The sequence below is a fragment of the Argentina silus genome (genome assembly GCF_951799395.1).
Source record: "Argentina silus genome assembly, chromosome: 15".
NCBI lineage: Eukaryota > Metazoa > Chordata > Actinopteri > Argentiniformes > Argentinidae > Argentina > Argentina silus.
Window position 1 is genome coordinate 11,278,734 of NC_139669.1, and position 10,045 is coordinate 11,288,778.

The following is a 10,045-nucleotide window of genomic DNA, read 5'->3' on the forward strand; positions in this document are numbered from 1 at the left end:
ACAATGTTACACACACCCTGATCTCCCCCCCCCCCCTCTCCTTCCACCCCTAAACTGCTCTCTGTTCTCGGTCTGTAACAATACCGTGAGGCCATTATAGAGACTCCCCGGAGGAAAGGCCTTTTTTCAGGTGTGGGAGAGGAAATGAAGGGCCTTGTCACCCCTATCTCTCTCTGTCTCTTTCTCTCTCTTTCCTTCTCTACCAGTCCCTGCCTCCCTCACCCTCCCATTCCATAAGGTTCAGAGGTGAACATACAATATACTACATATACAGGTATATGCTACTAGTGTGCGTCGTTATGTTTTCTTTGTTGTAACCCGTCTGGTTTTCCTTTCATATTATGACACAAGTGACCTTGATGGTTTGTAGGAGAGGGTAACGTACTGATCCTGAACCTGAACCTGTATTTCAGGTTTTTAATGTTTTCCAAGCATGTAGGTGTTTTGTAAGGATGCCAAGTATATATGCATGTGTGGATAGGGGAAGATGGGATTATGTTTTCAGAGAAATCTCACTGATCCTGTCTGGATAAGGAACAGTTGTGTCATCAGCACTTGAAAGCACTGACGGATTTTTGAGCAACTAACTGACCTTAACTCCCCTCGAAAAGACTTCAACTGCTTTCATGAAAAGACAGGTTATAATCCCATAAAACTTGAAAAAAAAATGAGAAATTGGCACAACGACTGCAATCAGAGATTACATTTTAAATTAAATGTGACATTAAAAAAACATTTGTCTGCCACTGTCCAGTTCATTCAGGCTCTACCTGATTTCAGGAATAACTCTCTAGGCCAATCTATTGATGTCTGAGGGCATTGCCTATAATTCAGTTGAACAAAGACATTCCCGAGAGGATTAAACCATAGCCCCTAATCACTAATTGGTTCTGTGGTATCAGAAGCTCCAAAGGGCTGCAGCCGCTCAGTTCCAACCATAGAAGTAGAATGAGAAGAAGAAACACATTAATTGAGTTTTCATTGCCCGCACAAAATGTTGCACATTGCTCAATGTTGTGTGAACATTGAGAAAGGCATCGAATCTGAGAGAAGATATGATGAAAATCAATCAATCGAAAATATGATAGAGTGATGTCAACTTCAAGTCAAGCAACTTGTTCTTCAAGTCAAGTCAGTTCAAGTTGTCGGTTGGTCCAGGACTGGATGCTTTAGTATCATCTGCCGACTCCATCAGCTCCTTGGTTTAGCTGATATTAAGAGAGAGATTATTATCCCGGCACCAGTCTGCCAGGACATTTATCTCATCCCAACAGGCTGTCTCTCTTGATTACTGTCCCAACGTACCTCAGCTTAGGTCAAGGCTACAAGCCGACAGTTAATTCTCCAACCAGTAAAACTGCTTACCGTACATGTGAAAAATATAGTACAACACCAGGGCCCATTTTAGGAAAGACTGGGGTTTGACGACAATTAGACTACTGTTTATGAAGCATGTAGTGTCCTACTCCCCATTGGAAGCAGGAAAGTCTGGTGAAGGTAGAAATCTGAGGACGGGCTTATTGTAATGTATGGAATGGAATGAGGAATGGTATCAAACACATCAGTTCCCAATAAAAGATCAGCTGGTCAGGTGATGACGAATTCTGAGCAAGTTACGACTAGCTTAGCTCCTCTACTAGGGGAGGCTGGTGGAGGCAGAAATCGGAAGATGGGCCCATTGTAATGCATGGGATGGAATGAGGAATGGTAGCAAACAAATCATGTGTGCATGCATTACAATTACCCCTGCTCTAGGCATGTACCGTACTGTACCGTCAGCCTGGTCTCGTCAGCTCTCCCTCTTACCACCATATATTTCTCCACTAGGGTTGCTATAGTCCCCAAACTATGTCCTTTTCCAAAATAGCAACCCCCTCTGTGCTGCGCATCATCACAAATCAAACAGCATTTAACTGTTTGGCATTAGTAATAAAAAAATGAATAAATAGAAGCTCTGCCAAAGTAAACTGTGTTTGCGGTCAGTGGAATAGACTGTAGTATCAGAGCAGAGATTGCCCCGAGCCTTTCTTGGCTTGGTGCTATCATCCTCCGGACAGAGAATTGGGTGGTCCCTCTGGAGCCATTTGGTGTTTTTTTAATGTGTTATTGATCCTGAAACAAACCTTCATGGCGACATCGGTCAGAAAAGGTCAGAGCTGAAACTTTAAGACTGACCAAGGGCCCAATTCAAAACAAAATCTGTGACCTGATTCTCTGGTGCTATAAACAATAAACAACATTCCTCTGGTGCTATAAATGTTTCATGGACCCGATGTCAATGTTAACAGCATACCTGAACTGCTTAATACAGTAAATTAAATATGACTTTATAGCTGTCAAGGCCACTATCAGGTTGCTGATACAGTACATCCAAGGATCCTGGGTATCGCTTTTGATTGAATACAACCCCAGATCTGTATCAAATATAATTCAATCCAACACTGGGAAATGTAGATAAATTAACAACCCTACCAAAAGTACTGAGAGTTCATTTCTCCACAGCAAACACAACCTCTAGTTCTCCCATGGGAAAACACCAGTCATACACCTCGTGGCAACAGAGCAGAGAGGAGGTCTTGTGGTCCTCATGACTCAGGCTAAAGGTTGCCTGAAGGCACAGGTCTGGGATCAGTTTACTTTCTACTGATCCTAGCCTTAACTATAAGAGGTGAAAAGTCAAAGCTGGCCTTAGATTAGCATTTAGGGGTAACTTGATCCTACTCATTTTTCATGACGTCTGGATGCTATGGCACCAACTCTGTGGGGATCTCCAACAAATGATTTTGCCTGCATGAATGTTCAATGGGCATGTGGGCGACGGAGGAGATGAAAAGACAGATCGGCATAAATAGAAAGATAAATAAATGACGAGGCAATAGTTTGTCTCCTGCGAGATCTGAATGAGAATGATGGACTGGGAGCAATTGACCACTCTTGGAACTGTCAGGGATATTCATCAAGTATAAACAGCAGTCATAATTCCACCAATTTATATTTATGAGGGGAGGGTTGTGGGGATATGGGATGGGTATGACTCATTTCTCTCCACCCCTCCACTTTCCTCACTCTTTTCTCTTTCTACTTTGCTAGTCCATCAATGATATTGTTACCACTTATACAGACATGGCTTCACAAAATGAGAGTTTATTCACATTTCCATATTCATTTCCAAGTCCAGAACTGACATAGCATAGAGTGTTGTGAAAACAGTGTGTACTGTCGCATTCTAGGCTATGAACGAACAATGACAGGAGTGCAACAAGGCTTTCAGGAAACACAGCCCTGATTGCTCTGATCTATCAACCATTCAATAATCGTGTACAGTACAGTTCAGATGATTGAGAACAGCGCTGAGCAGTGCTGAACCCTGAACCCCACTTTAACAGATGTAGGCCTTCTTGTCAACAGGAAGAGGTCTTCCCTTCTTCCTTCCACTTCTACACTAATGGATGAATAAACAGCCTGATGTTTTTGTTTCTCTCAGTTACTAAAGGAAGGCACTCCTACTGACCCTCCAAGACCTCCACTCAGCATCCCACCCAATTAGCTGAGATAAACCTTTGACCCATCCTTCTCCAACATGGAGGGAAACCTGTGCCCCTCTCTCTCTCTCTCTGGTGTTGAAATGTTGTTTTCTATGCGATTGCGGGCGCCTTCCAGGTTTTATAAATAGTTCCCAGCAGTTCGACACAGTTCCTCTCCAGTGAAGCATTGAGCGGAGAACGAGACATGCATATTCAGAGCATGCAATCTACAGAGTGAGTGAGTGAGTGTGTGATTGTGAGAGTGCGTGAGTGTGCGTGCGTGCGTGCGTGCGTGCGTGCGTGCGTGCCTGCGTGCCTGCGTGCCTGCGTGCGTGCGTGCTTGCGTGCGTGCGTGCGTGCGTGCGTGCGTGCGTGCGTGCGTGCGTGCGTGCGTGCGTGCGTGCGTGCGTGCGTGCGTGCGTGCGTGCGTGCGTGCGTTTAGAACTGAGGGGTGGGCTGGGGCCCATGTCCCACAGTACAGTAGCTTTACTTCTTGATCATGATTACAACAAGGGGCAATACTAGGGACAACTGTCTTTCTGTCTCTAAATTGAGTCCCCCCCCCACACACACAAACCTTTGGCTCTATGCCATTCTGATCTATGGTAACGAGGTCTTCTGACCTCTATTGTTCTGAATCACAGAGAGTAATGGACTGCTGCGATGCTTGATGCACACTGGCAGATCAGAACATGGAGAGATCTGCCATGAGCAAAATCCAAATCATTGTTTTATTGATCCAAGTCATTTCATTAAACCCCTTCTCAATAACTCTATATGCCCTTTGAGCCTGCTGTGTCTCAACTATGAGCTGCCAGAGATTGAGCGAGATTGTGTTGCTTTGGGTGTTTAATCCGAGGGTTTGGGACGTGCTTCTGCATGTGATAATAATATCAGTTTGTTTAAATGTCGTCTCGGATCAAAGTGGACCTTTGACCTAACACTTAAAACAAATTTAACAAAGCTTAGGGCAGTTTCTTAACTGGGACCAGTCAAATCAGCCAGGGGTTTCCTGATAACATTTGTAATTATGTGTCTGTGTTGCCGCTCTGATGCCTGATGCACACTGGCAGATCAGAACAACATTGAGAGATTTGTCAGAAGCAAAAACCCATTTATTTGTCACCTTCACTATAAGAGGCGAAAAGTCAAAGCTGACCTTAAATCAGCATTTAAAGTGACCTTAGATCAGTATCTAAACTGTCAGAGATTGAGCGAGATTGTATTGCTTTGGTGTTTAATTTGAGGGCTTGGGATGTGCCTCTGCATGTGATAACAATAGCAGTTTGCTAAAATGTCAACTAGACTTAGTTGGGAATTCAAAACATAGCTTTGACATTTGACTTAACACTTAAAACGTATTTAACAAGGTTGAGGGCAGTTTGTTAACAGGAACCAACCACATTGGCCAGGGGTTTCCTGTTTGCTTATCTGACTAAGAAAATCCTAATTAACCTTAAACCCAGTTCAAGAGAGAGAGTTTCACCCTTGGGATGATGTAACTGCAGCATCTTGAATTGTCCTCTTCATAAATGCTGTTAACTATGACAGTCAATTGACAGTCAATCTTCACTTACCTTTAGATTATCACTATCAATTGTCATTTCAATGTTCGAAGGAAGGAAGGAAGGAAGGAAGGAAGGAAGGAAGGAAGAATATTAAAGAGCCAAGCTCTCAGTGCATCAGCCATCAACAAGAGGGTTTGGCTCCCAAGGGGCATAAGTGACATTTTCAGAACTGTACGGGCGAACAAAAACAACACTTAGATTCTGAGCCAATTGCATTGTGATGAGTCTTTGTTTATACCTCTCAGTCAGCCCCTTTCATCAATTGATACATCTCATCAAGAGCTTTATATTGATAAGTAACATTTTGGCCCATAATGTCACATATGCCACTTGCGCACCAAGCCCTTAAACCAACAGCATTGCACATCAGTTCACTGTAGTGGCTAAAGTGCTAATGTGGCTAAAAAGCTAATCAGACACAACTAACGCCCAGGTGTTAACCTGGACAGAAACACAGAGGAATGGTGCTTCGCTAACTCTGGATTGAAGTAAATACTTAATGCCAGGATAGAATGCATCAATTATAAATAACAAACATCTCCAAATCCTGATATAACCCCCATCACCAGAGGTTCATGTGGTGATGAAACAGCAATGGTTCTATTCCTGGACTGGATCTATGCACTTATATTCTAATAATAAAATATGCAAACATTGTTAACTTGGTTCTATGAATAGACTTGAACATCGAAGAACATCCAAGAAATATGTCTCTCTAATCAGATTTGCCAAATAACATAAAAGGAATAATCGTTTTAATAGGATATTGAACAGGAATTTTGCACAACTTAATTGTCGAAAACGAAAGCCCCTTGAGGTCTATTATGAAATATTTGTTTTCTCAGAGCACTGTTTTTCTTTGGCATTGCAAGGATGGTTGGATTGCCATTTTTGGGTAATACATCAAGCACAGACATGCCTGCGGTAGTCTTTGAAAACAAGCAACAACAATTACAAAGGTGCAAACTCCAAATAGGGGTGGAGAAGATTGAGACGAAGCTATTCCATTGTGGATACAGGGATTAGCACCCTCCCTCTGTTGAATCCCTTTTATCTCAAATCTGTCGTTCATGTGTTTTGATAGCTGCAGGGAGTGGTCTGGCATAACTTCTGCAGTTGTAAATCTTAGAGGGGTTATAATAGTATTTTCCCATACAAGCTTATGATATCGCCCCTGACAGCTTTATCAGGGAGGATAGCCAGCTGACAAAGGAATGGGTTAACTGCTCACCGGCTTCGACTGCTGCTGTTCTGTGGTCCCACTGCCTTTCTGGCATCGACCTGGGACAAAACACATACAGAAACACACAAACACACAAACACACTACACTTAGGAACTCACACACACACGCATACATAAACACAGAACAGTAAAATGTCATGCCTAAACAATGTGAACAAATCGACTTCTGTCGGCTGCTACTGTGTGACAGCTGAAAATGCCAGTGATGTACACACACACACACACACACACACACACACACACACACACACACACACACACACACACACACATACACACACACAAACATACACACACATACACACACGCACACACACACACACACACACACACACACACACAAACTGGAGTCCCGCCATGTCTTGGGGTGTCTGACTTCTTCAGCGAGATTGAATATTACAGAGGGGCATTTTGACTGGTTTAGGAACATAATGTAAGAACTTTGAGGAATTCCAAAGTTAATGGAAATGTCAATTTTCCCTCTAACTTTGACTCTAGGGAGTACCATACGAGAAGGGCTCAGCTGTAGTCGAGCGGAAAATAAATGTCATTTTGCAAGTGAGAGGCCAAAGTATTATTAAATGCCAGAGCTTGGAAGAACTACACGACCACTCGTACTGTACACTGCTTCAGTGACATTTCTACACCGAATGAAAAAGGAACAACAAAAGCCCCACAGTTTCAGATATTCTAGAGTAATGTGTCATTTCTAAGGCTCATATGTTGGTGTCACTGTATATGTGGGTGAAACAGGCTTTATCAGTGAAAAAGACAAACATATCCTATCAAATGCCATGGCAGTGGCTTATCTTGTGAAGATCATAGCTATCTCTGAGCAGAACCAAGGATGCCATGAAGGACAGAGCTGGCTGGAGCAGAGGTCAGCCAGGGTCAACACTGGTAACGATGTGTGAAATTAGCATTACTCTCACAATTCTTCCACCCGAGACATGGCTGGACATCTAACAGAGAGGACACTGAATTGTTAGGATGTTTTGTAAAGCTCCTACTTGTCCCATAGAGGCCAGGATAACCAGAATAATCAAACCGGCAGAAATAATAACAGACGTTGTAATCATCACTGGCTATCATCATCACTGATATCTGTGTGTGTGTGTGTGTGTGTGTGTGTGTGTGTGTGTGTGTGTGTGTGTGTGTGTGTATGTGTGTGTGTGTGTGTGTGTGTGTGTGTGTGTGTGTGTGTGTGTGTGTGTGTGTACAGTATGTGTGTGTGTGTGTGAGTGTTCAGTTCTATTGAGTCAGCAAGTGTTCTCTTTCTCCATTAAACTACTCACCCCAGACAGTCAGTATTGACTGAACGCTTCACATGCATGAGTAGACACTATGATCCTAATGACAGGGGTCAACGACCGCATGTTTCCCTTGGGAATCTTGCAGAACAGCCAATACATCTACCCTACACTGTGCATTCCACTGACCCTGTCTGTAGGATATTACAGAGACAAAAGCCTGTGTATGCACACAAACACACATACACACACACACACACACACACGCACACACACACACACCACCTAGTACATAGGAAAAAAAACCAAGAGGACAATCTTGATTATAGGTAATCATTGCCTTTTTACCTGAACTCAATAACAAGCATCTACAGCATCTCAGACCAGACAAGGCTCAGAGAGGTGTGTTAAAACGGGAAGCTCTCCACAGTTTCTTTTATAAAAGACTTCATTCAGCCAGTCTAGCGGTTCCATTAAACCCCCTCTTCCAAAGCCATGGTGGGCTGGCGGCTATCTCTCTTTAATAATGAAAAGTTGGAGTACAAAAGAGTGAGTGGGTGCGATTGGTGTGTGTGTGTGTGTGTGTGTGTGTGTGTGTGTGTGTGTGTGTGTGTGTGTGTGTGTGTGTGTGTGTGTGTGTGTGTGTGTGCGTGCGTGTGTGTGCGTGTGTGCGTGTGTGTGTGTGTGTGTATGTGTGTGTGTGTGTGTGTGTGTGTGTGTGTGTGTGTGTGTGTGTGTGTGTGTGTACAGTAATCTCTGGGCCACCACAGAGGAAGGAGTTGTGAACGGAAGTGGAAACAGAACTTAATGAGTTTGCAGTTTTGTGGTGTGCCTGCAGATTCCTACAGCAGATTGCAGTAGATTTGCAGAGAGCCAGATCACTGTCACTGGTGAAGACAGCCATCGGTCAAAATGAATGTTTACATGCCCAACAGTTTCTGTCATTTAGCTGCTGTGAATGAAAGTGCACTTGGTTATCAATACACCCTAGACATTACAAGTGCACACTTTCAAGAGACATGTCAAATGAAACCTCCATGTAAAGACAGTGTGCAATCCAAGGCAATATAGTGATTCCAGCGAGTGATTCATGTGAATGCTGGAATTACACACAGATTTCCTCCTGTAAGCCAGGACTTGAGCCCCAAGTGAATGAAGACTTTGCGGAGGGAAATGACAGTATTGTTTGTAACTTGTATTTGGCGTTTGCTTGTCTGTGTTTTCAACTTTAGGCATTAAGGGATTTAGACATCCCTATTGGTTTGCTAAATTCTCTTTATCCCTGGTTGAAGTGGCCAATATATACAGTCTGAAAGGCTAAAGCAGATGCTGCGGAAGACCTGCCCTCCTACAGAGCTGCCTCAATGAGAGTCCTGTCGAAAGGTGGGAATTTCATGTATGAATAATGTGTTTCTTGCTGACAAAATGAGAATCGTATGAGTGATGGACAAATTAAATGTGTGTGTCCCTTGTATATAGAGATCTTGCTTGCTCTCTCTCTCTCTCTCTCTCTCTCTCTCGCTATGTATATATATATATATATATATATATATATATATATATATATATATATCTTTCTCCCTCTCATTGGTTGTGGCTAGGGATTCTCTAGAATACTCATTCTATGGACTGACTGGAAACGTGGCACAGTTTAAAGAAATTTGGTGCTGTAATAATGCACTGTGTAGCATCAAAGATGGATGACAGTTATTTGGGGGGGGACTGAAATAACTGAATGCACACTTTTATTTGTGTATACATGTACAGTATTTGACAGATTATTGGTGAATAAATAGCTCTTAAAAGTCATAAGTCTCTCTCTCTCTGCTTTTTAGGTATGGTTTGGGATACAAATTAGCACCACAAACTGGTCATATGAGAAGAATGGGCTGTATTGTTGTGAACAATAATTTTATTGTATTACTGTTTTGCAAACAAAATCATCTGGTACAACAGAATCATGTGAACTCTCCAAAAGCAATGCATTCATATTTGGTAAAAGGAGCTTACATTTCCCAACAAGCTTTTTATTCTGCAAGTGATGTCTCTCTCTCTCTGGGCACAAAGTCTCTAGTCTTCTATTTCGAGGAGCGCTGACATGTGCCACGGTAGGTGGTGTTCTCCTTTCTGTGACCCCTGGTGCTTTTGGTACCTTTTTTATCTCCTGCTAGATGTGCTTGTCAGTACTCAACTTATCAGATGTGTTCACAGCTTACCGGAAGAAGCTGTTATGTTGGATATCCTCTTAGAAGCCCTGAATCAGCAGCATATGGCTTTTTGGCAGTCTTGTCCTGACATAGGGTGGTCTGAAGTTATAGTACACGTGTCGGCCACGAGTTAGGATTCCAGTCGATATGATCAGTCTCAAGGTTGGCTCATTGATAAAGAGATAATGAAAATATTGAAATAATGATGAGCTGACTTACAATATGCAACACCCAGTATGCTAAAAGTAAATGC